The sequence below is a fragment of the Onthophagus taurus genome, chromosome 3 (genome assembly GCF_036711975.1).
Source record: "Onthophagus taurus isolate NC chromosome 3, IU_Otau_3.0, whole genome shotgun sequence".
NCBI classification, from domain to species: Eukaryota; Metazoa; Arthropoda; class Insecta; order Coleoptera; family Scarabaeidae; genus Onthophagus; species Onthophagus taurus.
The window spans coordinates 24,386,559-24,413,899 of NC_091968.1; the positions used below are offsets into that span (position 1 = coordinate 24,386,559).

The window sequence follows — 27,341 nt, forward strand, 5'->3', positions numbered from 1 at the left end:
TGGGTTAAAATTATTTATAGCACACGATTTTTGGGTGAACAGAGAAGATTTTTTGTCCTAAAGATTTTCTTCCATCGCTATTTATTCATGAGTTATAATAAGTTTTAATGCCAAACACGTCAATTTTGTATTTTAATAGATTTTAACCAAGCAATATTAGCAGAACTGATCGATGAGTTAATAGTATATTATTCAACAAGCGTATAATGGCGGCTGTTACCCACGAAGAAGAAGTTGCAACACGAGCGAGCGAAGCGAGCGAGTGTTGTAATCTGAGTGGGTAAAATCCATTATACGCAAGTTGAATACTATACTTTATCTACAACTATTTAATTTTGAAAAAAAAATCAAAAAAACGAAAAAGAAATAAACTTGATAGACATTTCAGACATAACCTCAATATAAGAAAGCTGTCATTTCTGTTAATATTTTATTTTTTGATTAGTAGGCAGTGTCAGAAGTGTGGAATAATGGCCTCATTATTCAACACTTTGTCTGTCATGGGTAATGAGTGTCATTACCCGTCAAAAATCAATTGTATAACGAATAGATAATTCAATAGTTGTAGATAAAATTATTTATGGCACGAGTTTTTTGGGTTAATACAGTAAATTTTTTGTCGTAAAGACTTTTTTCCATCTCTTTTTATTCATGAGTCATAATCAGTTTTGATGCCAAAAACTTCAATTTTGCATTTTTCTACATTTTAACCAAGTTGCATTGACAGAACTAATCGATGGGTTAAAATTATTTATGGCACACGATTTTTGGGTGAACAGAGAAGATTTTTTGTCCTAAAGATTTTCTTCCATCGCTATTTATTCATGAGTTATAATAAGTTTTAATGCCAAACACGTCAATTTTGTATTTTAATAGATTTTAACCAAGCAATATTAGCAGAACTGATCGATGAGTTAAAATTATTTATGCCACGAGTTTTTGGGTTCATAAAGAAAATTTTTTCTCGTTAAGACTTTCTTCCATCTTTTTTTATTGATGAGTCATAATCAGTTTTGATGCCAAAAACTTCAATTTTGCATTTTTCTACATTTTAACCAAGTTGCATTGACAGAACTAATCGATGGGTTAAAATTATTTATGGCACAAGTTTTTTGGGTTAATAGAGAAGATTTTTTGTCCTAAAGTTTTTCTTCTATCACTATTTATTCATGAGTTATAATAAGTTTTAATGCCAAACACGTCAATTTTGTATTTTAATACATTTTAACCAAGCAATATTAGCAGAACTGATGGACGAGTTAAAATTATTTATGGCACGAGTTTTTTGGGTTAATAAAGAAAATTTTTTGTCGTAAAGACTTTTTTCCATCTCTATTTATTCATGAGTCATAATCAGTTTTGATGTCAAAAACTTCAATTTTGCATTTTTCTACATTTTAACCAAGTTGCATTGACAGAACTAATCGATGGGTTAAAATTATTTATGGCACACGATTTTTGGGTGAACAGAGAAGATTTTTTGTCCTAAAGATTTTCTTCCATCGCTATTTATTCATGAATTATAATAAGTTTTAATGCCAAACACGTCAATTTTGGATTTTAATAGATTTTAACCAAGCAATATTAGCAGAACTGATCGATGAGTTAAAATTATTTATGCCACGACTTTTTGGGTTAATAAAGAAAATTTTTTGTCGTAAAGACTTTTTTCCATCTCTATTTATTCATGAGTTATGATCAGTTTTAATGCCAAAAACTTCAGTTTTACATTTTTCTAGATTTTAACCAAGTTGCATTGGCAGAACTAATCGATGGGATAGAATTATTTATGGCACACGTTTTTTGGGTTCTATGTTTCTATGGTTCTAGTTCTAGGTCTAGTGTTCTAGTTTTACACTAGCACTATCATTAGAACTAACACAAGTGAGACGTGCGGCTAAACCCAAATGATTTTAGTTCTAGTTATACTGTTAGTTCTACATAGTAACAGTGCCAGTGTAAAACTAGACCTAACACTAGACCTAGAACTAGAAAGTTTCAGGTTTAGCCGTGCGTCTTCAGACCTAGTTTTAGTTCTAGTTTTAATTATTGTTCAGGGCTAGATTGTTGTTGCGTCTGAGGACGCACGGCTAAACCCGAAACTTTCTATTAGTTCTAGATCTAGTGTTGGTTCCACTTTTAGTTCAATTAACATCGACCGTGAAAACCTTGGTACTCAGTGTAAAATATTAATGAACGTCTCGGTTTGAAATGGTTACATTTCAAAAAGTAAAAAATAATCGCCGTAAAATAAGAAAAACCATAAACGAACTGCATATTAAAACGGTTAAATTACCGTGTAGTTTCCTTGCCTCGCCGTTTTATCAAGTAATATCGAGAGCATAATGGAACCTCGTGACGTTACTTAATTTTCCATTAACTAGTTTTAAGGGACCCAAACGTGTCGTTAAAGGGAGATCGAAAATTGCTTTTTCACCATGTCCCAAAAGATTTAATCTACAAGATCTATGATAAGATTTTATTTAAAAATACGAACTTAAATGGAGAAAATGAAGCAAAAGCGAACAATAAGATTTTTTTTGTTGGATCGGATGGTCCATTTTGCGATTCATTCTTTTTTTTGCTTTTATAAGTAATAGTAGTGTCCTGAGGTGCAATTTTCCATCAAGAACGGCGGCTCGGGAAAATTCCTAGTTTTTTTCCCCATTTGCTTTCGTCGCGCTCTCAGCTCTTGATGGGGTGCAATTAAAAATACGAACGGGAATTACGGCATTCTCTCGTCTGACGACAAAGACGTCGACAAGAAAACGACGTCGCTCTGTGTGAAACGCTCTTTGATGAATATTACGACCTCATTTCCTACAACACCCCTTTACTTGCATATTCGAATATTTCTTATTTGAAATTCTTAAAAACTCTTTTTTTTTTGTTTTAGATGTAAGAAGTGTTGGAGGGATTAAGAAAAAACGATTTTTAGGTGAGTCAATTTTTGTTTTATTATTAGGGAATAGTGGGAGTTTGAAATTGTTGAATACTTGATGTAAGCCTACAATTACTCTGGGATTTGTGGCGTCGCGCCGCGTTGTGCCATAACTGATGTGGCATACGCCAGATGGTTTCGGATGTAACCAGATTCGCTTTGAAATTCCATGTTATAGTGTCGAGGAATCGTAAATCCTCGTCGGGTTAAGTCTGATTCTCGATTAGCAAATAAAGTTATTCTCGTGAATAATGTATATTTCAGCACAAATTTATAATTTTCTTTTTTAAACTGCCCTTTTCATCTAGTACTCAAAGTGTTCCACCAAACGTCGAGTTGCTCATAATAAAAGGAATAGGGAAATTGTAGTACGCCGAATGCAGTCAAATTAACGGACGAACGGCGCATTTACGCTCCAAGTTTTTAGCTTGCCAAGTTAAAGCTTTTCCGAGGCGTTATTGTCCCCTTTTCCCAGATGGCGCCTAATTTCCAATTTTATCATTCGTGGAACGGCGTACCTACTCCTGCCTTGTGAGTAAAAAAGCTAACGGGTTTTTCCACTTTTTCCTTCCACCTCTCTACTAACTTCAAGTTTACTCGGTTCTAGTAATTACGTTCGGTACGTTGAATCTGCAGACCTTGAAGATTTATTCTTTACCTTACCCCAGGGATATTTTTACCCTTTTTATAATCTACAAGTATCTAAACTCACTAATTTTTTTTATTTATTTTTACTAATAAGGAAAGAGTACACTGTCTTAATTAATTATCGTACCCGACGTCATCATTGCAAGTATGCAACCAATGTATTCAAAAATGGCTGACGAAGTTGACGCCACTTATAAGTACTGTAAAAGTAAAGTGTTGAAAACTGTCGTGTGTGTTAATTGCGGCGAAGCTTACCACACGGGGTGTAAAGAGAGAGCTTGCAAAGAAGCCAAAGCAATAAAATCGAGCTTAATAAAGTGCTGCGAAGCAGAAAAACATGAAGAAACAGGTGTTGTAAATAAAATCGAGACCCTATATAAACAACTAATAGAAATACGTGCGAAAGAAGAAACTATTAATGCAAAGGATCTTCTTATTAAAGAATTGTATGGAAAAATCGAATCTCTGAATCATGAAAAGCGTAATAATAATATAAAAATGAAATATAAATAACATAACCTATAAAAAGAAGTTGCAAACGAACCTAAAAGAGGGCTCCGCAAGTACTGTAAACAAAACTGCGGTAAGTGTCCACATAACGTACCGCAATTACCTAAAATAGACAAAGAGAAAGAATAAATTTTTATACAACAAGTACAAAATGTCCTGCATGAACAGCAAATTAAAATGTTAGCTGAAAAAATAATAAATTTAGATAAAGATGACGGGGAATGGCAACAAGTTCCAAGACGATCGAACCGGGAAAACCAAAGACAAAAAAGGCTCAGGACAGCTGAGACCCCAGATGTCTGCTTTTAAGGTGCCGAAAAATTAAGGTGCTTTTAATAATCAATTAAAGCTAATTGTTAACTAATTGCGTCGCGTCCGGTGTGAGGCGGTTCTGCTAAGCTCCCAGCCATCCACTCTGTTGACGTTATTTCTATGTCGGTGGAGCTCTATGGCTTCTCTTGTCAGTCGCTAGTGATATGTGTTGTCCCTAGCCAGTACCTTTGTTTGCTCGAAGTCTATTCGGTGTCCCTCTGCATGGCAATATTGCGCAACCGCCGACTGCTGGATCTTCTTCAACATTACATCCCTTTCATGCTCCTTGATGCGGCACTCGACGTTACGTCCAGTTTGGCCAACGTAAACCTTCCCACAACTACACGATAGTCGGTAGACTCCCGTTCCTTTTAATGGAGTTAGTTTGTCCTGGGCTATCGGGAGTGTGCCTGGCAATTCGTTCCAAGCAAAACCACCGAAATCCAACTTGACGGTTGGTAAAAGAAGGCACTTCAATCTATTAAAGAAAAGTCTGAAGTTGACGTGTTACCAGCAGACAAAGGGAATGCCACCGTGGTTTTGGACAAAAAGAATATGACGACAAAATGATGAACCTACTGGAACCAGCCATCTACAGGAAGGACCCCACAGACAAAATCGTAAGAAAAATGAAGGACCTGATAAAATCCACAGGAATTCCAGCAGAACAGCAGAAAGGTTGTTTGTGCAGGCGCCGGTACTTCCAAGAATTTATGGACTACCGAAGATTCATAAATCAGACGTCCCCTTCCGCCCTATCGTCAGTGCCATCAACTCTCCAATATACAAGTTGGCCAAATATCTTGCAAAGATTCTGCCCCCTTTCACAGGGAATACCGAATCGTATGTCAGGGATTCTACACACTTTGTGGAATCGGTAAAAGATATAAAGCTAGCTGCTGAGGATATTTTGGTGACTTTCGATGTGGAATCCCTTTTTACTAGGGTACCAGTTAAGGATGCTGTAGATGGTCCCCGCCAAAAGCTCATTCCGGAGGGATTACCAGAATACGTGCCAGATCTAATGGAGTACTGTTTATCACCGACGTATTTCAGTTGGAAGGGAGAATTTTACGAGCAGTTCGAAGGGGTAGCCATGGGATCTCCATTATCGCCAGTTATAGCGAATTTCTATATGGAATTATTCGAAGAAGTCGCTTTGAAGAAGAGCCAGTGGAAACCAAAATTATGGCTTCAATATGTGGATGACACGTTTGTGATATGGCAACATGGTCAAAAACGGCTCCAAGACTTCTTGGATCACTTGAACTCTCAACATCCCATGATTAAGTTTACCATGGAAACAGTAACTGCCAAAAAACTACCTTTCCTAGATGTGTTGGTCATCAAGATGACAAGTGGAGATATGGAACTTGGTGTATATCGGAAGAAGACCTATACCAACAGGTACTTGTAAGCATCATCATCTCCAACAGAAGAGGTCCGTGATCGGCACTTTATTTCAGCGAGCAGCGAGAATATGTGAAGAGATAACTTGAGGAAGGAGCAACAGTTTCTACGAGGCGTACTGCAGAAGAACGGATACACGTCGAGGACATCAACCGGGCCATCAAGCAGCGATAGCAGAGGGAGGACGCGGTAAGTACAAAACCTCTTGGATTTATCTGTCTTCTCTAGAAGGTTGCAACATGGCATCCGAAACGTCAAACCTTTTCTTAAAAGACGCACGGCAAAACCCGAAAGTTTCTAGTGTTAGTTTTAGTTCATAAGATTAAAAACTTTATAAACCAGATTTCTGGCCTACCAACGTTGCTATTCGTAGATTTGATTTTAAGAGACATTCTACTTTTATGAACACACAAGGTACACATTTTTTATAAATCGGGATTCAGCTGTTCGTCTACAGTATAACATGCAAAAATCAACCGACTATGACATACTATCCATAACAGAATATTGGTTAAAGGAATCGGAAGTTCAATCAGTACACATCCAAAATTATTCAGTTGCTGCTTACAGCTTAGAGAACCAACAATTAATGTACATGCAGGCGTTATAATAATCGTAAAAGACTCCATTACTTTTCAAAATATCGATATCTCTACTTACAACAAAGAAAGATGTTTTGAGGTCTGCTCTGTAGCACTACCAAAATTTAGCATCATGCTCCAAACGGTGACAAAAATGAGATGATTAAAAGGCTTGAAGATATACTAACACACATAACACAAACACATCGATGTAAGAATATATTTGTAATTGGAGATTATAACATCTGTATTAATGAAAAAGTACTATAAGAGACGATTTCCTGGCGGGAATGTCCGAGTTTGGATTACGTCCTATCTTTAACAGTCCTTCAAGAATTAATGGGAAACGCTGCGTAGACAATGTATTCACAGACTAATAATAAACTTACATCTTGGAGATCACTTGGCACAGATTGCTACTTTCCAACTATCTTCTGAAGCAGAAAAGCAAATACAAATAAAATGTAGAAAAATGAACACTGAAAACATGTTGACATTTAAAACCTTGACTTGCCTGGAAACTTGTCAAACATGAAACTGGAAAATTCAGGAAAACGCAGCAGAAAATTCAGCATTAAATCTCCAAGACCTTCTCTTCTCGCAAATCGAGGCTGTATCAAAACACTCTTCGACTAGCTGTGTTGATGCAATCAGTTTGGTCAACTCGGCAAGCTCCAAATCAATACCCTTTCGAAATCCGTAGTGATTTGGGCAAAGCAAGTTATTTATCTCTATATAAGAAACCATTTTATCATACATTGCACGCTCAAACGCCTTGGAAAAAGCCGGCAGTACACTTATTGGCCTATAATTGGAGCAATCCGTAGTATCTCCTTTTTTATGCATAGGCACCACGTTAGCGATTTTTAATACATCAGGGAACTGAGAATCAGCAAATACTAAATTTAGAACTCAAAAACGAAAAGTATGGAAAACTCCTGGAAAAGGGGTTTTATTTAGTCCAAGAATATTGTGATTGTTTATAATTTTAACCGACTCATTTTCTAAATGCAAGTTATTGTAATATCTTTTTTGATGTAATATTGTATCGTTTTTGTACTTTATTTAAATAAATATGAAAATGTCACAGTTTTCGTATGGCAATACGCAAATCGTGTTATTAGTTGCATACTTGCAATGATGACGTCGGGTATAATAATTAATTAACACACTGTATATAAAAGTAGAAGATATGAGTTAGGATAGGTTGAGTAAGATCTTTCCACATCTCTATTACATATTTACCTACACATAAATACGTACTACTTTTATAGAGTTAGATTTGACCTCGCGACATTTCCACTAAGATGAAGCGAGGTAGTTTTAAACGGAAGTGGTGGAACGACGTCAACGTCGAGGACAGCGTTACAGCTTGGGTAATTTCTGGTCGTTTGCAGCCCCGACCAGTTTCGGGGTAGCTGCTTTATGAGCTCCATAAGCTGCTGCTCCGGTTTCCGGTGAGCTTTGGTCATGGCATAAGGATCTCTTACTCGGTGGAAATCGTGAAGGTATTCCACCCAGCATAACGCATTGTTTGGGACTGTTTACTCGAGGCAATGGGTATCGATTTGTTAAACCGTCTCGACTACGCCATTTTCGAGGGGTTGGTGCAGTATTCGGAATTGTGAAAGAGAGAGGGGGAAAGGAAATTCAAATCGAATGCAAATAACTTTAGATAGAAACTTTTCAGACATCTCGAAATGTGTATGTTTAATAATGATGATGTAACTTAATCATGAGCACATCATTATAAATTCTTCGATAAACACAAGATGTCGTTGACGCTGCATTCCCACGTATTCGGAGCATTCCACGTGGTTATGGTGGTAAATGGCCCGTATAATATTGTAAAACGTGATGCTACGTAAAGACATTGCAAAGGAATTATTGTGCAAGTTGTGAAACATTTTCGAATGGTATTCTAATGACCTAGGGTAAAAACTCGTCGTTAGTGAAAATGTATTTAGCGAGACGAGAGAAAATTACGACCCGAGGATATTAACTGGTGGAAGTTTCCCGTTTGTAGCATGGTAAACGAGTGGTTTTTAGGAAATAACGAGTTTTGTGATTTTCTTGGGTTACATTTTTAAAACATATGTACGAAACTTAAACTATTTCGAGATAGTTAACTTTCTGTAACTAACTTCTCGAACTCAACAACAATATTAGTCGAACAACTTTTGAACTAATTACTCATCCTGTGGGAGCACACTCAATTCAAACTTAACTTAAGCACTTCACTGGGTTTTCAATAATTTAACGGCGCATCTTTATCAACTCCGATGTACACGAGAAAATTAGATTTTCAAAGCGAATCTTTTGAGTATTGAAAAATCCAATGATAATAATTGGTTTCCCGATAAACATCAAGTCGCGTCAACGGGAAATTAGGCAATATCCCGTTGCGAATATCGTTATCGAAGCTTTTGCGATCTACGACCGGAACTTGATCCAATACTCGAAGTTATCTAAAATAAATTCAAATCAAATTGTATAAAAATATGATTTGCTAAAAATTTACCTAAACGATAAAACCAACAAAGATATTAACAAAGGAGATAAACTCACTAAAATAAATCTACAGTCACCCTTTGAGTGTTTGGAATGCGTGAAGAATCGAAAAGGGATAATGAGGTGAGAACGTGAAATTCAACAGGGTTGCTATACCGCGAACATAGGTCCTTGGAACGTGACGATAATCAGTCTTTGCGCCCCATTCGTACTGTTCGTTAATTAAAAGTTGAAGAGGGTGAAATAACGACCCCTGGTCGGGTTTTCTCAAAACGAGGGCTAAATTTGCGTCGCGTGCGATCTTTACCCCTAATTAGTAAAGGGTAGTAACGAAATGTGACTTTTAATTTTTTCTCCTCCCCCCCCTTTACAGTTTTAATACCCATCATTAAGCACATTTTTTTTAATATGTACAAAACGCATGTTTCTTCATTCTTTATTTTATTAACATTAAAGTAATTTACAGCACAGGATAAACCCAATTAAAGCTGTGCCACTAAAAAATACAAAAAGAAAGAAGAAAAGGACACAAAATACTTATAATAGTACCTTAAATAAAATATATCATATTGTGGATTCCATACAACAGTGCAATAATTCAAAATGTTAAATACATACGTAAAATAGAGAGTCATTAATGAGTTAGTGTCCAACCACCAAATTGACGTGCTCATTGAATAATCAAACGTGACGCCAAAATCTCTTATAGAAGTAACCCTGTTCAACCACATCCCTCCAATGATGTAGTCAAAGCGTATAGGACCAGGCTTTTTTGTAAAAGTAATTGTGAGCATTTGCTGTAATAATTTATGGTGATGAAGTTCATCAAACAATATTGAGCAAGTTGACATAGATCTCGCTGAAGAGCAGAACAGTCTCTAGGATTCGTGTGTCTAATCAGAAGATGACAGAGTACGATAATATACCATCATCAGACTTAAACTTTATGCAGTCAAACGGCGAAGTCGAGATAACAGCTTACAAAGATTCTGTCATCTGTTCTACTCAACCAAGAGTTGAACGTTCAAACGTTCAAGATAATAAAACAAAAACCTAGAACTGTTAGCGTATATCGTTTTCCACTCTTACATAACTAATTATGAGGAAAGAAAGATAAAAAATATATAAAAATAATAACATTCTCCAAATAACATTAACTCCTGAGACACCACCAGTCACTCACCATTCAATGAAACATTGACATTATCAGTTGATAAATTGCCAAAGATAACTATTGTTGATTGGGTTGCATTGAGTATTAACACCAATTTAATGGAGTATTTCGAAAGTGCTAGAAGATCTGCGTTTAATTTTGTACATGACAAGGCAGCGTGCTCTCTTCGAAAAGTCAAATGTCGAAAAGTCAAATGCAGCTGAATATCATCAGCGTACATGTGTACTGAGTGTTTAACACATTTGGGCAGTTGAGAGGTGTACAGAGTAAATAGTAGCGGAGCTAACGAAGATACACCAGTCTCCACGGGTAAGGAAGCCGAAAATTCCTCTCCCAATCTCACCACTTGGACTCGGCCAGAAAGGAAGCTGTTTATAAGAGACACTGCCGACTTAGGTATACCAACATAATGCAAGAGGGATAACAGCATTCGGTGGTTGACTTTGTCAAAATCCTTGCTGTAATCCAGGAGCACAACCACTCCACTCTGACATCATCGCGAGCCCTCAAGAGTTCATCAATGACGTTTAATAAGGCAGTGGACAACTATAACTAGGTCGAAAACCGGATTGAAACAGACGCAGAATATTGTGTTCATCCATACACTTTTCCAAGACTTCGGAAAGAACTGGAAGAATACTGACTCGAAATTATAAGGATTCACATTTTTTCGTAAGGGCATTATAACAGCAGACTTCCAGGCATCGGGAAATACTGATTGCTCAAGGCAGGAGTTCACGATGTGCACAATGTATGGCAATAAGTCCGGAAGGCATTTTCTGATAAATATGATATTTACTTCATTGGCTCCAGCAGCTGTCGATTTGATTTCGTTTAATACACTTATTATTGTAGGGGTATCACCTATTTTAAAAGAAAACCAGTCATGGGATTCAGCAAAAAGAGTATTTGTATTATAAAATGTAAGTAAAGCAGTGTCTACACCAGTATGGCCGACAGATTTTAGGAAATGATCATTAATTTCATTCACATCATGCAAGTCTGCAGGAATAATTGGTTTGGACTTTTTCCCGATGTTCAACCTATTTAACAGCTTCCAATTATTCTGCCCGTCCATATTTTTAAATGTGCTATTGAAATAAGCTTTTTTTTACGGCGTATTGCCGATGTAACTTAATTTCTCAAAGATTTGTAATAATCCAAATGGGTGCATGTAGATTCAACAGTATCAACAGATGAGAGTTTATTTTTTGATTAATATAATTCATATGATACATGTTATGAAGAAATAAACAAGCGAGATCACGCCATAAGTCGGAGTCATCCATGCCAGATATGAAGCGGACTTCAAGCCTGAAAAGACTATATCATATTGGATTAGGTTATGGTCTGAAATATCTAGAGGGCTGTTTATTCGGTTTGTACAACTTTCTGAATTGTTCGTAATTAAACAATTAATCAGAGAAACCGAAGTGGTGGTGGTTCTAGTGGGTAGATTAATTACCTGATCAAGAGACAATTCGTCTAAGAGTATATTGAACCTCATTGTGGCTCTTCCAACAAAATCCACCATTTTTATATTTATATCCCCTATACAATACAGGAAGTCAGAGACACCCTGCGTATGACACAACACGGAACCCAGCTTGTCAAGGAAAGCAGACACATTTGAGCTTGGAGACCTATACACGCACCCGAAAGCAATAGTTCCAGACATGATTGACATACCTCAGATGCTGCGCTATGTATAATGCCACACCTCCCCCACGAGTGGCCCTATCTCGTCTCACAATGGTATAACCAGGTATTTCGATAGCTGCATTTGGAATATGTTTCGCTTATTCCAAATAAATCCCCATTCTCGATCACGATCCCACTCAAATCGTCAACATGGCTAAACCTTAAAGTTCCGCTTATGTAACAAGAAAAAAATGTCGAAAAAGATATGTCATTAATATAAGTGTTGAAAAAGAAAGGCCCAAGAATACTTCCCTGAAAGACGCCGGATGAGACTGACAACGTCTGAGAGAGAGAATCTCTAAGTCTAACCGACTGCGTCCTATCAGCCACAGAGGAAGGAAGCCATTATTGAATGCTGTAGGGTAAAGCAACATGTTCAATTTTTTTTGGCAAAAGCAGATGATCCACTTTATCAAAAGCTTTACTAAAATCAGTGTAGACAGAGTTCACCTGACAGTTGTCATCAATAAACGTCAAGAAATTGTCAGTTACAACAAATTATGGAACATTTAAGCGAACAACAACGAATTAAAAACTTAATGATGTATTGGTACGGCGATAGAAAACGTTTTTTTTCTTATAAAACCTGATAATATGATATATCTATCAAAATGTGCAAAAAAACAATATTGGTTACCATAGCAACAAAACTAAGAAAAATACAAACAAAGAAATATAGTGCCATAATTAAGCAGGGAATTATTTGAAACATTTTTCATTTAAATCACAAATGGCATATATACTAGTTATATTACACACTTTTGTTCCATCCTGTATAATAGTACCTATACGATATTATATAAGATGTCCAATTTTGTGCCAGAAAAATGTTATTTGCGGGAAACTTTACATTTCCTTTTCCATCTCAAGAAAAACGGTTCTGCCACTCACCAAATGCTCGTTGAAGCTTATGGCATTGATGCTCCTTCAATAAGAATCTGCCCAGAATTGGTCAAATCGGATAATTTTGACGTCAATAATAAAGATCATGATTACTGTGCATATGGTGAGATTGGCATACTGTACCATGAGCTTGTCTAAACAAGCGAAATGCCAATCGCTATCAATATCAGGTAGTAGCGCAATAAAGATACCAAAATCGATAAAGGAGACACCATAAAAAACTTCAATTGGGAAGTGTTATCTCACCCTCCTTATTTTCCAGACATCGCTCCATCGGATTATCATAATTTCAAATCAATGGCTCAATGGTTTTGCAAGATCACCAAGATATCCAAAATTGGTTGGATAAGTTGATCGCTTTGAAGTCGGCAAAATCCATAATCTATGCGAAAATGTTATTAGTAATTAGTAATGGAAACTGGAAGGATTTTTTTAGTGTCGTTTGTAATACAAATAATATTTTATCCACAAAATTTATTAACCGATTGAATATTTTCCATATGAATACATCGAGGGTGACTTTTTTTGTTATAATTTATTGTGAGGACGTTATTGCGCGGAAGCGCCAGTATTGTAGTTAGGGGAGCGTTTGAAATCGGGCCAGCGGAAAATGCAAAATTCCCAACTGGTTTCAACCCTTTTACTACGAGAATGCGCCTTATTTGAATACTGCGCATTCTTCGAATATGCCTCGGACGCGACTAAAATTACGAGTTCCTCCATTACAATTAAAATACTTTTCAACATTACCATTACACCCATATCAATTTCATTTTATATAAACGACTCAACCCCAAAAAAAGAGCAACTACGCTGCTTAGAGAAAGTTTTGAGTTCGAAATTAACCCCAATGGACGTGGGCTTTGTCGTTGCTCTAACCTTCGGTTTTGCTCCTCGTAGTCGTTTCGTTTCCATTGTTGGAAAGCGTCGACTCCCACGGGAACATGCTGCGGCCTTCCCGATTAATCTACCATTCACAACAATCCTCGTTAACGTCCGTCTGGAAGACGACGACGACGTAGATTTGAATTCCCAAAGTGAAATTGGGACTTTTCACGATTTCGTTATCGTCAAACCACAGACGAACGAAAAGCCTCGTAAATATTGAATCAAAAGCTCCATTTTTGTTTTAGTTGATGTTAGTGTTATTTTTGTGTTAAAATGTTGGTTGTTATGTATACAACCGCGTGTGTATCTCGTCAGTCGTTAATGTTGGAGGGTGTTTACGTGACAAAATGAACACAGAGGACGCTGATACGGGGGCGTGTAACCCGTATCAGATGACACGGGGCGCCGTTACGTGTGAAAAATGCTCAACCAAAGTGTCACACCCTGGATGGGTTCGTTCGAAAAATGCAAACGACATCAATTTGTGTTATCATGACCTCGCCGTATTTTTAAAAAAGTCCTTTTCTGTTATCTTACAATTTAGTTGTAAACCCAAATAATAAACAATAGTTATTTACGTAACTAGTTATGAAAAGACTAATTACGCGAGTTAAACAAAATTAGCCGTTTCATAATGTGTTGAGTACAAAATGTTATCGTATTTTATGAAAAAGCAATTTTTGGTCAAAACTTGACCTATTCTATTAGTGACAGAAGTCAATTTATTAATTTGTAGTTAGGTAATGGAATTCATTACATCACTAGTGATGTAATGAAATCATTACATCACTAGTTATAAAAAAGTGACGTTACATAACGTTATAAAGACATGTAAAATGTAATTGTCATTATAGAATTAGGTAATAGTATATTAAAAAACAAGCTTCGTAAGACACGTTTGAAATGCGGGAATTCAAATTGAATTTTAATGAATCAGTGCTCAAAAATAAAATAAATGTTGACAATGTAGAGAAATAGGTATGTAGCAGTTGGTAACACCGTAACACTTGAAAATAGAAATTTGAATTGACAATTAAAAGTATCAAAACACAAAATGTATTCACCTGAAAAAAAAGTTTCATGTACACCTCCCAAAATAAGAGAAATTGCTCAGAGTTCAATGTCCTCATCATTGTGGATCTTGTATTCGATGCTAAGAACGTGTTTAAACATCTATAGACAAAAATTGTCACATTGACAACTAGAAAAATTAATGACCTAATGTCACCAACTTGAACTGGTTCCATAAAATGTTACTAAAATCTCATTACAGCATCGGATGCTGTAAGGAGTCTCATTACAGCACCCGTTTGAGTACTGTAATAGTTTTCATTACCGTTGCGAATTACAAAAAAAAACCTTATGACCCATAAATAGTTAACCAAAAAATGTTGTATTTTTATAAAAAAAAAATATAACTAAAAATTCTTGTAAGCGCATTTCACCCATTTTTCGTCATCTTATAATTGGCAGAAGATTAGATAATGTTGATAACGAAGTAAATACTGCTAATAGAAGACTAGATACTGCTGACTGTGCACTAAATATTGTTAATGGAAGACTATATATTGCCTCCAGAATATCTCCTACTATAGTACGACCAACCCAATATGGACGGTCAAGCATCGCGATCGTTTTGAAAGGTACACTCAGAACAAAAATTTTGTGACGCTTAATTGAAAAGTTTGACATTTATATTTATAATGTGGACAATTGTGAATGCGAGGTTATGAGTGTTGCATTTTAGATTATAAAATAATGGCTTTTTGTTTAGTTATTAATATTTGATTTTATGTCGACATATACAAAACAATATTATACTCTACATACATATTTATTGATTACATTATAACATAAAATATACTTGTGGTATTTCAAATTGTTCTCTCGGATTTCCCTGTCATTGCTGCCACACGACTTATAACCTGGTCAACACAAAATGTATATCTTCCTGCTGCCTTTTCATTCTCGCAAAATGTGATAATATTCTGCAGTATTACAGACCATATACATTACTGACCTGAAAATCAGATGAGAAGGGCTTTTGCTTTGAAAAGAACAGTTAATAGATAAACGAAATAGAACGATAATAGAAAATAAACTCGATAAACTCACAAAACCGTGATCTAACTCAAGCAACGCTGTCAAAGAAATGAAATGTCAGAAATATATCAAATACATATTGTTTTATTTGGTAATTTGACTGTACTACAGCCAAATATATAGGTCAAGGAGGTGAGGGGTAAGACGTTTCCGATAATAGTTGGCATATTTTCCGCCGGCCAAATCCAACTGGTCGCACTATAATAGAAGACCAGAAGTCTAGCTACTGATGGCAGAAGATTAAATACTGTTGACATACCTAATTACTGCTAGCGAAGGACTATAGATACTGCTGAAATAGAATATATTGATAATGAAAACCTCTACTGCTAGTAGAACACTAAATATTGCTAGTGAAAAACTAGAGACTGCTGAAACAGAACTAAAAATTGCTAATGGCAGATAAGATACTGTTTGCAAAACACTAGATACCGCTGGCAGAGGATATATTGGCAATAGAGCACTAGACACTGGTGAAAGAAAACTAGAAATTACCAATAAAAAACTATATATGGCTTCCAGAAGTCTAGCTTTTGCTGAAAGTTTACTAAATACTGCTAATTAAAGACCAGATATGCAACATCTAGCGCTGCATAACAATTAAAACTAGAACTAACTTTAGAGACGTGTGGCTAAACCCGAATGATTCTAGTTTTCGATCTAGTTTTACACTATCACTAGAACTAATAATGTTGTCATCCAAAAAATTCGAACTTTCAACTTTTAATTTTGACATATTTGTCAAGTTTATAAAAAATCCTTTAAAATGAGTCCAAACTCGACATATTTAACTTTAATGTTAATGGAAATAGAATCACTTCCGGTTTGAAACGTCAACATCAATTTTGACATATTTGTCATGTTCATTAAAAAACCATTAAAATGAGTCCAAAGATGACGCACTTATCTCAAAAAACAAAAAAATTAGAATAAAAAACATTAAACGCGAAGTTAGCAACAATGAAGATAGTAATTTAATGTTTAAATATCAATACCAACCTTAATTTTGTATTTTTTTTATTATATTTTTGTTTTTGTCACAAATATTAAGACATTTTATAAAAATTAAGAATATGTCAAAATGACATTGACATTTCAAACCGGAAGTTGCTTATATCTCGAGTAATATTGGAATTAAATGTATCATGTTTGGACTCATTTTAAAGGATTTTTCACGACGATTACAAATATGTCAAAATTGACGTTGACATTCTTAACCGGAAGTTGACAATAAATTCATTAATTTTGAAGATAAATATGTCGTGTTTGTACTCATTTTAAAGGATTTTTAATGAAGATTACGAATATGTCAAAATTGAGGTTGACATTTTAAACCTGAAGTTAGTTATCATATAATAGAAGTTTTATAACTGAAGTTAATCTAGTGTTAATTACTTTTCCGCACTTTCTTTTTAATTTTTAACGTGTTTTTGAGTCATTTCACATTGATTAAAAAAAATTGTCGATTTTTAAGCCACATGATGATTCTTGAATTTTTCCCAAGTTTCTTAATACATATTTCTTTTGTTAAAAAAAAGCATTTTTAAATTTTAATCTCTTTTTTTTTTAAACTCTTTAAACTTTAATTTTGTAAATTAGTAATTAATAATCTGATTTCGATTTTGATATAAAATATTTTTTAACAAAACAAAAAGAAATATTAAGAAACTTATTTGTAAAATGGATAAGAGATGTTAATCTATTTGTAGAATAGATGACCGGTTAGACTTAAATTCTATATAAATCAAAAACTAGGTTAAAGGTATAAAATCAAACTCTAGATTATTTTCTTCAAAAATTTTTACACGAATCATCATTTTGTCTCTAGTTTTAGTGATTAAATTTATGCCACGACTTATAGAAACACCCTGTATGATCGTAAAACGTACCAAGCGGCTTCTGTGCTTGTGATAGCTGTCATCAGTGTTCTTTGATAAAAATGGACAAGCACCAAGCAATTTTCAATAGTTTGAGCCTCTCTGTTTTGAGAAGTCTTATATTTTTAGAGAGATGAAAACGAAAATCCCGTTTTTCTCAACATTATTAATTTGTCGCTTAGTCAAGTGATGCCTAACGCGGTCCAATTATGCAAATTACGCGAGTTAAACAAAATTAGCCGTTTCATAACGTGTTAAGTACAAAATTGTATCTAATTCCATTGAAAAAGCAATTTTTGTTCAAAACTTGACTTATTCTATTAGTTCAGATGTCAATTTATCAATTTCTAGTTAGGTAATGGAATTCATTACATCACTAGTGATAAAAAAGAGACGTTACATAACGTCAGAAAGACATGTGAAATGTAATTTTCATAATGGAATTAAAAAATACTTTATGATCCATAAATAGTTAACCAAAAAATTTTTTTCGGTTACCCAGGACGTCAAAGCTCGACGAGTTTTTTGCCACAACGAAAAAAAAATTATGAATGGAAGCTACGTAAGCACCCCCACTTGCTGCCTGGCTCAAAAGCAGCGACGTTCGCGTACATAAGCTAGGGCGCGCAACTTTGTGAGCTTTCAGTGATACGGAAGCTTTCGGTCGAAGCGGTCGCCGCGCGAAACTCCGTGTTCATAACGGACGTGCGAGCTTTCGGTGAATTAATAGGCATTTTAAGTTTAGCTTTAATCCGCATACATGGTGGCCACATAATTGTCCTCACCAAAACCGTGCTTTTAACAATAAAATTAAAGATCACACGGTTAAAATTAAAACGCAACACGTGCAGCAATTTTATCGTCGTCGTTTTAATAATTGTTGTCTGGTTTTGTAGGCTTCGAGTGGTAAGCGTAACCATAAGCGGTTTTTTTTTTGGATGAAAAGCTTTCAAATTAATCCGTATGGAGCTTATGAAATGTTCAATGATAGAGCTTTTAATCCGAATGTTACGCGGTTTACGTTTTGTGTTATTGTATCAAATCCTTTTTGAGGATATTCAATGAATTTGTGGTTAAGTCTTAATTTTGTACACAAACCGATTTCAAAATTTTTGCAATCATCAGGCTATATTAAGTTATTATTTTTTGATTAATCCTTTTATCTCATAACACGTTTTTGATTAAACCCGAGAACAAAGCGAAGTAGGTCAGCTTGAATCTAAATATTTCCCTCAAAGCCGTATGGATTAATAGTTTAATTTTCTCTCCCGCACCAAAACTATATTTAACTTCCATTGTATTCGCGACATCGAAATATGTTGATTTCAAAAAAAAAAAAATCGATCGTATTTAGTGGGATCTCTTCAATGTTGCGGTTTTAATAGGACAGGAAAGGAGAGATTTCAATATTGGTCTATATCAATCACAGTCTGGACTAGCGGTGTAGAGCGATAAATTGTTACAACACCGGTGTCGTGTTCTCGTGTAAATCACTCTTAAACGTCGAGGGTATTAAATTTAAAACCGCGTTGAAAATTTTCGGAAACTGAAATAAATTGCTGCACGTGAAATTTTTTTATAGGAAAATTATAAAATGTACTTTCCGCTAAAAAGAAATTATTGAGTATCATTTATCGAAAAGGCGGCTCATTAATGTGTTTCTTGCCACCGTCTGCAAATGTGATGGACCCTCGTCGGCAAGATCACCTGGAGGAGGCCACTGCAAACAACGGTCTTTGTAACGGAGTGGCGAGTGAATGACGTGGAGTCAGTCGGTCTGTGATGCGCCTGTTAACTTGGAATTCACTGATCATGTTCGACATCGTGTTCGCATTCTTCCTGTTTTTGATCGGTGTCACCTGTCTCGTTTATTATTTACCCGGGAGAAGAACACCGGAACACGACGACCGACCATTACAGTGTTACGTCACCGTTTCTTCAGCAGACGTTCAACAATCTCCAGTTGACCACGTTTAATAACCATACAAAATGATTGTTTTCAGTAAGTAATCAAAAATGATATATGTACTACTAGACTAGTGAATTCTAAACATAAATCGTTCGTAGACATATATCGTCGTTTCGGAGACAAATCTCTAGGTATAAATATCTATCCAAGTTTGGAATGGTGGCCGTTAATATATATAAGAAAATCCAAGAGAAAAGATTTTCTTTTAGAGACATAGTACCTAAATTTTCTAAACCAGTGATTCTTAAACTTTTCTAGTCTTTTTGCCTTATTACAACAACCAACCAATAACAAATAAATCTAGAACTAACACTAGATCTAAAATTAGAAAGTTTTGGGTTTAGCCGTCCTTCTGTACACAACTAGTTTTTTATAATTTTGTACATCCTAGTATTGTTAGAAACATTTTGCACAACATGGATTTGCTATGAACCAAATTTCAATGGTTTAAACAAGTACTAAATGATTAATAACCACTTTTCAATCATTTAGACAAACTTTTAATGAGTACTAAATTGTGTTTCATTATTTAGACGGTTACCAACTTATTTTCATTCATTTGGGCATACCTTGAAAGTAGTTCCCAATCATAAAGACATGTTTTCATTTCATCAATCACCAGTTATTTTTCAATCATTTTTAGCAACCTGATATTGTTAGGAGCCACGTCTGTGAAGTTAGCACCTCATTTTTTTAATTAAGAAATAAAAGACAATAACTTCTTTCTTGCTTTTTTATATTAAATTTCCTCGGTACCGGTTTCGACTAAACAGTCATCCTCAGCCGAATCTACATATATGTTAAAAATATTTTACACAAAAAACTTAATTCTATAATTATTACGGTCGTCAAAAACCGTAACATAACCCTATTTTGGATTATTTTCATTAAAAAATGTTTTATGCAAGATTTATTTGAATATGATGTGCTCAATTTTTCATATTTAGATTTTATTCGACCGTAAGTGTAATAATTATAGAATTAAGTTTTTTGTGTAAAATATTTTTAACATATATGTAGATTCGGCTGAGGATGACTGTTTAGTCGAAACCGGTACCGAGGAAATTTAATATAAAAAAGCAAGAAAGAAGTTATTGTCTTTTATTTCTTAATTAAAAAAATGAGGTGCTAACTTCACTGACGTGGCTCTTAACAATATCAGGTTGCTAAAAATGATTGAAAAATAACTGGTGATTGGATAGCACCTCACGAGTTCTAAAAGACATTTTGATAACATTTTTTGATACCTGCATTCGTTTAATAGTTATTGCAAATTTTGTTAACTCGTTTTGTGAACCCCAAAAAGTCGATATCGATTTTTTTGCCTATTTTTGCGGAACTATTATTAAAAATGGTAGAGAACTATAGAACTCAATGGGGTGCAATGGGAACTCAAGAAAAATTTGAAATTTCAAAAAAAGTGAGGTGCTAACTTTAGCCATATCTCAATCGTTTAGACAACCTTTCAATGACATTATGAGTATTTTGACAAATTTTCAATCGTTTTAAGTATCCTGAAGTAGGCGTAGGTAGAAAATAGTTTTCAACCATTTAAATACGTTATCAATGATTAAAATCCAGTTTTTAGGTATTTTAGACAACATGGATTAGGTATGAACCAGATTTTTAATCATTTTGATCAACCTGGCATAGCTAGGAACCAGTTTCCAATGATATACACTAGTTATCAGTGATAATCTGCTAGTTTTTAACCATTTAGACAAGCTTTCAAGGATTATCTATCAATTTTCAATCATTTTGATCAACCTAGCATAGGAAAAACCAGCTCTCAATGATATCGCCAAGTTTTCAATGATAATTATCCAGATCATTTAGATAAACTTTTAATAACTACCAAATTGTGTTTTATTATTTAGACAAGGTTGTAACAGTTATAACTTATTTTCATTAATTTCGAACAACCTAGAATATCTTGGAAGTAGTTCCTAATCATAAAGACATGTTTTCAATGATTACCAGTTATTTTACAATCTTTCAAGGATTGCCAATTAATTTTTGATCTTTTTGATCAACCTGATATAGCTAGGAACCGGTGCAAGCTTGTCTAAATAATAAAACACAATTTGGAAGTCATTACAACTTTGTCTAAATGATTGAAATCTAGATAATTAACATTGAAAACTTGGCGATATCATTGAGAGCTGGTTTTTACATATGCCAGGTTGTTCAAAATAATTGAAAATTGATAGATAACCCTTGAAAGCTTTGTGAAGTTAGCGAAAAACATCAATTTCTTAAAATTTAAATGATTTAACTTTACCTTTTGTACCATCATCACAATTTGAAATCAAACTTAACTTACATAAATTTAACATTACTCCGGCATTTGTTTCAAATAATAGGATACGTTCTTACATCATGAATTGCAAACATAAATTTAACAAAGAGGCGGTGTTTACAAGATAGAGTGTGATAATTGCAATAAATTCTATATAGGCCAAACTGGCAGAAATTTAAAACTCCGTCTTAACGAACATAAAAATAAAAATACGTCGACAGTTTTCAAACATAAATTAATTTAAACACAACGTAAATTTAAACAATGTCACTTTATTAAAAACCCTAAAAAAGTCAAAAGAATTAGACTTGTACGAAGAATTCTTCATATCTAAACGAGACATTAACTCACATAAATATTTTTTGAAATTTTGTAACTTCTAAGATCTGTAATCATAGATTTTACATCCTTTTCTTGTGACCGCTGCCTTCTTTCAACCGAAATTTTACGACTGCGCCACCCCGAATTATATTTTGTAAAAACACCGGTTTTTCCTCAGTCATCTTTTCAAAACGACAAATGACTCCATTTATATATTTTTCGAGTTCTCCGTAAAAATCATAAGTTTGTAAAACTCTTCATTTTTAGGATTAAACCTTTTGGAATTTTTTTAGTAAAAAAAAACATTTAATTATATAGTATCGAGGTAACGACGTTTGTCGAAGAAAAGATTTTAATACACTTTTTATTTTCAATTCACTAAATATAACACAACACTCCCTTCAAGATTTTGGGAAATTTGATAAATGTTTTCTACTTCGATGTATGTTTTTATGAGTTTCCAAAAACTGATACAACCCAACATAAATATATCGAACATTTTTTCAAGGTTTTTCGCATAATTGACAGTATAAATCATTAAAATTTTAAGAAATTGATGTTTTTCGCTAACTTCACAAAGCTTTCAAGGGTTATCTATCAATTTTCAATCATTTTGAACAACCTGGTATGGGTAAAAACCAGCTCTCAATATTATCGCCAAGTTTTCAATGTTAATTATCCAGATTTCAATCATTTAGACAAACTTGTAATGACTTCCAAATTGTGTTTTATTATTTAGACAAGCTTGCAACGGTTAGCAACTTATTTTCATTCATTTCGGACAACATGGCATAACTTGAAAGTAGTTCCTAATCATAAAGGCATGTTTTCAATGATTACCAGTTAGTTTTCAAACATTTTTACAATCTTTCAAGGATTGCCAATTAGTTTTTAATCATTTTGAACAACCTGATATTGTTAGGAGCCAAATCTCAATCATTTAGACAATTTTTCAACCACAGTATGAGTATTTTGACAAGTTTCAATGATTATCATTAATTTTCAATCATTTTCAGTATCCTGGCGTAGGTAAGAAATAGTTCTCAACCATTTAAATAAGTTTTCAATGATTAACATCCAGTTTTTAGGTATTTTAAACAACATGGATTAGATATGAACCAGATTTAACACATTTAGAAAAGTTTTCAATGATTAGTAACTTATTTTTAATCATTTTGATCGACCTCACATAGCTAGAAACCAGTTTCCAATGATATACACAAGTTATCAATGATAACCTGCTAGTTTTTAAGCATGTAGAGAAGCTTTCAAGGATTATCTATCAATTTTTAATCATTTTGAACAACCTGGCATAAGTAAAAACCAGCTTTCAATGATATATCCAAGATTTCAATGTTAATTATCCAGATTTTAATCATTTAGACAAGCTTTTGATGACCACCAAATTGTGTTTTATTATTCAGACAAGCTCGTAACGGTTACCAACTTATTTTCATTCATTTTGAACAACGTAGCATAGCTGCAAGTAGTTTCCAATCATAAAGACATGTTTTCAATAATTACCAGTTAGTTTTTAATCATTTTTACAATATTTCAAGGGTTGCCAATTAATTTTTAATCATTTTGAATAACCTGATATTGTTACGAGTCAAATCTCATACATTTAGACAAGCACATTATAAGTATTTTGACAAATTTCAATGATTATCACTAAATTTCAATCATTTTCAGTATCTTTCAATTATCACCAACTTATTTTCAATCATTTTGATCAACTTGGCATAGCTGAGTGATAACCTGCTACTTTTTAACCATTTAGACAAGCTTTCATTGATATATTATCTATCAATTTTCAATCATTTTGAACAACCTGGCATAGCTAAAAACCAGCTCTCTTTATGTGTCCTTTGTGTGTCCATTTAGACACACTTTCAACAATTTCCAGCTCATTTTTAATCATTTCAAAGAATTTCGCTTAGCTAGGAACCACATCTTAATCATTTATAAATTTTTTAATGATAACCCAGCTATATTTCAAACATTTTCAACACCATTGTATTACTATAAAACACTTGGCAATGTTTTAGACAAGTTTGCAATAATTACCAAATAGTTAACAATCATTTTGAACATCTTTTAATTAACAGTTATGATCTAGTTTTTAAGTATTTGGACAAGTTTGCAATTATTTTGAACAACTTTCCATAGCTGTAAGTTATTTTGCAACCATTTAGACAAGATTCCTTCTATTGCAATTTTTTGCCCGAAGATGAAAAAAACATGATTGTTTATATGCATAGTTTTTGGAAATCACTGTTCTAATTCTATTCGTTTTTATTTTTACGTACTAACATAAAATGATCGAGAATTCGAATAGTTAAAGTTAATACTGCCATTCCGACTCGGAACTAAAAACGTACCTACACGGGAATGGTTACGGGGATTCCTGAAAGTTCCAGGTATGAAAACTTCCTTAATAACGGATTCCTGGAATCTCATTTTTGTCGGTTTCTTCTTTTCCAATTTGCCTAGCGGCGGACGAAATTGCTCGTACCAGTTTTATTAATCTAAAATAAAGTGAAGAATTTCAATTAAACTGCTCTTATTAATCGAGTTTTTTTCGCAATTCCTTGTGATCGATTTGAATTTTAGTCATTGTTTTTAAAGACGCAAATTAAATGCATCTCGAAAATACTTAATGTCTACCCTTGTCCTGACGTTGGACAGCTGTGAAATAGGGGATGGTGAATTGGATTCCGCTTTGGCGTCCACTCGGAGAGGAACTTGAAAAATTTGCAACCGGTCGATATACCATAGCGGCAACTAACGCTATTGTGTGGGCTGTCCATTTCCATTTGAGATTATTCCCACCTCTCAGTGCTTTAGCACTTACGAGAAACGACCCGAATGCATTCGCATACACGAAAAAGCTTAAAATATTGTAGGTTCAAATTTTTATCACCACAAAATAAAATTCGTACTAAAAATATCCTTCGAGATTTTCTTAAATCCTTTTATCCGACACCTGACAAGCTTCCGAGCGGGAAACGACGAGTTCAGAGTTCATTTCATAGACACTCTGGATAAACGCGATATAGTAAATACACATCCTGTCGATCGGCTTTGAAGTGTAGAAAATCCCGCGAAAATAAGGACGAAAATAAAGAAGAAAATAAATATTAGAGGAGGAAGGTTGCGTTATTGCGGTAAATGCAAAGTTTGCGACAAGTTTTCGGCGTCGTAAATTCTCGTTGATAACATCGTAGTCGCCTACAATGGTTCTTGTAATGGTCGTTCAAGTTTTGCGGTTGTTGTTTGACTGTACTTGGTACTATCCTATAATAAGGGGTAGTTTTTGTTTATAATCTTAAGATATTAAGAATCTTATTTCCTTCTTAAGTCCATTTTTATTTCTTTATTCCAGTAACATTGATATCTTCGAAAATATACAAAGTGACACGGGACACCTGTATATTTTCCTCACCCTGTATAATCTTCCGCAATAGATTTGACACGGAAAGAGAAATAAACTTATAACGCTATTAAACGACTTTAATAATGTATCCTACAACCGTATAATACTCTGATGCGGAAGATACGGAACACCCCGTATAAATTTAATGATTTGGTTCAAATTCGCCTGATGATGAATATATTATTCGAAACCGGTACAGAGATCCGATTTGGTGATTTAATTAAGCAACGCTTTCAACATGGATTTTAATATTTATATAATCAATAAATTAATTAAAATTTAATTAAATTAAATAATAGACATAACATTTTTAGTGCAACACAATAACACGGTGAAGAAAAGAGAAAAGTGCACGTTTCATAAAAAATACATTAAAATTATTTTAAATTACAGCGTAATTTATCTAAATAAAGGAAGGGTTGAAATATTTTTAACTCTTTGTATGATTTTAAGTTAATTATTACTGGAGTTAATTAAAGTTTAAAGTGAAACGTGTACGAGAGAAAAATAGAAGTGTAAAAATCAAGAAGTGTGTGTAATTAAAACAAGTATCTTGAATAAATTCGTAATCCTTCTCATCTTTTTATCGTGATGATAACAAGAATAAACATAAATGAACATATAAATGTAGGGAAAAAGGAGATATTAGCAGACGATTTAAGTGCAAGTATTGAAATGAAAAAAGAAAATGTATCAGGTGAAGATGAAATAAGAAATGATACATTATGAGATATACAGGGAATATCTAAATTGATGCGAAAGACTTTAAGGGGTGCTTTTCAGTGATAATTAAGGGGGGTTTTTCATATAACTTTTTGGTCAAAACCACATCTCTTCCAAGTTACAGCCCTCTAAAATTAGGGGGAAAAATTGTTTTATAATCCGAAAATGTTATTAGAAGGGGCTTAAAAAATCAGCCCCTATAATACTTTGCATCAGATGCAATCTTGATTTAAAGAGAGGGGTTCAATGCGCAACTTTTTTGTCTCCTAAAATTGTTAGTTTGATCACAAAAAATAAAATAATACACAGCCTCAAATGAATTAATTCAGAGATTGGTTATTATTAGTCAAAAAAATGAAGTTGTGTCAAATTGAACTCAGCATTATTTTATTTTTTGTGATCAAACCAACAATTTGTTAGTTGTAAAATGTGGAGAGATAAAAAAGCTACAGATTTTTTTCCCTTAACTTTTGAGGGCTATAACTTAGAGGAGAAATGATTTTGACCAAACAGACCATCCTTAATTTTCGTTAAAAGATCACCCTTAAAATCTTTCGCATCAATTTAGATACACCCTGTATATGGCATATGATGCAACGAATTATATAGAGGAAGTTCCAAAGGACTATGAAGGCATAGAGAAATGTGAAACCATGTATTATTGGTTAAAAGTAATGGAAAGAGAAATTGATTTGAAATAGAAAAACCAAACTAAAAAACAAATGGAAGAAAATATAGAAGAACAATGTAAAGTTGGACTTGTAGTCAAAGGTTGTGGCCAAAGAATTATGAAGAAATTTATTCATCTGTCATCGATAAAAACAGTACTAACATCAGAAAATCTTAAATGAAGATTTAAAACTTTTAGACAAGTTTTTAGTGATTATTTATTTACTTATTTTTAATCATTTTAATCAACCTGACATAGCTAGAAACCAATTTCCAATGATATACACTAGTTATCAGTGATAGCCTGCTAGTTTTTAACCATTTAGACAAGCTTACAAGGATAATCTATCAATTTTCAACCATTT

The 27,341-nt window shown here is 33.9% G+C and overlaps 1 protein-coding gene across 4 annotated transcripts in view; it reads left to right on the forward strand.

The window, feature by feature from the left end:
* The window catches only part of LOC111420118 (tyrosine-protein phosphatase non-receptor type 13-like), a 118,294-nt gene that overhangs the window by 7,633 nt on the left and 83,320 nt on the right, over positions 1 to 27,341 (forward strand). For 3 of the 4 annotated variants that reach the window (XM_071195462.1, XM_071195461.1, XM_071195463.1), the window contains one exon: positions 2,897 to 2,938. The gene's annotated coding sequence lies outside the window, so the exon portion shown is untranslated. Of the gene's footprint in view, positions 1 to 2,896; positions 2,939 to 18,229; positions 18,466 to 19,141; positions 19,562 to 27,341 lie in introns of those variants that run through there. The other variant, XM_071195460.1, reaches the window with a different exon arrangement.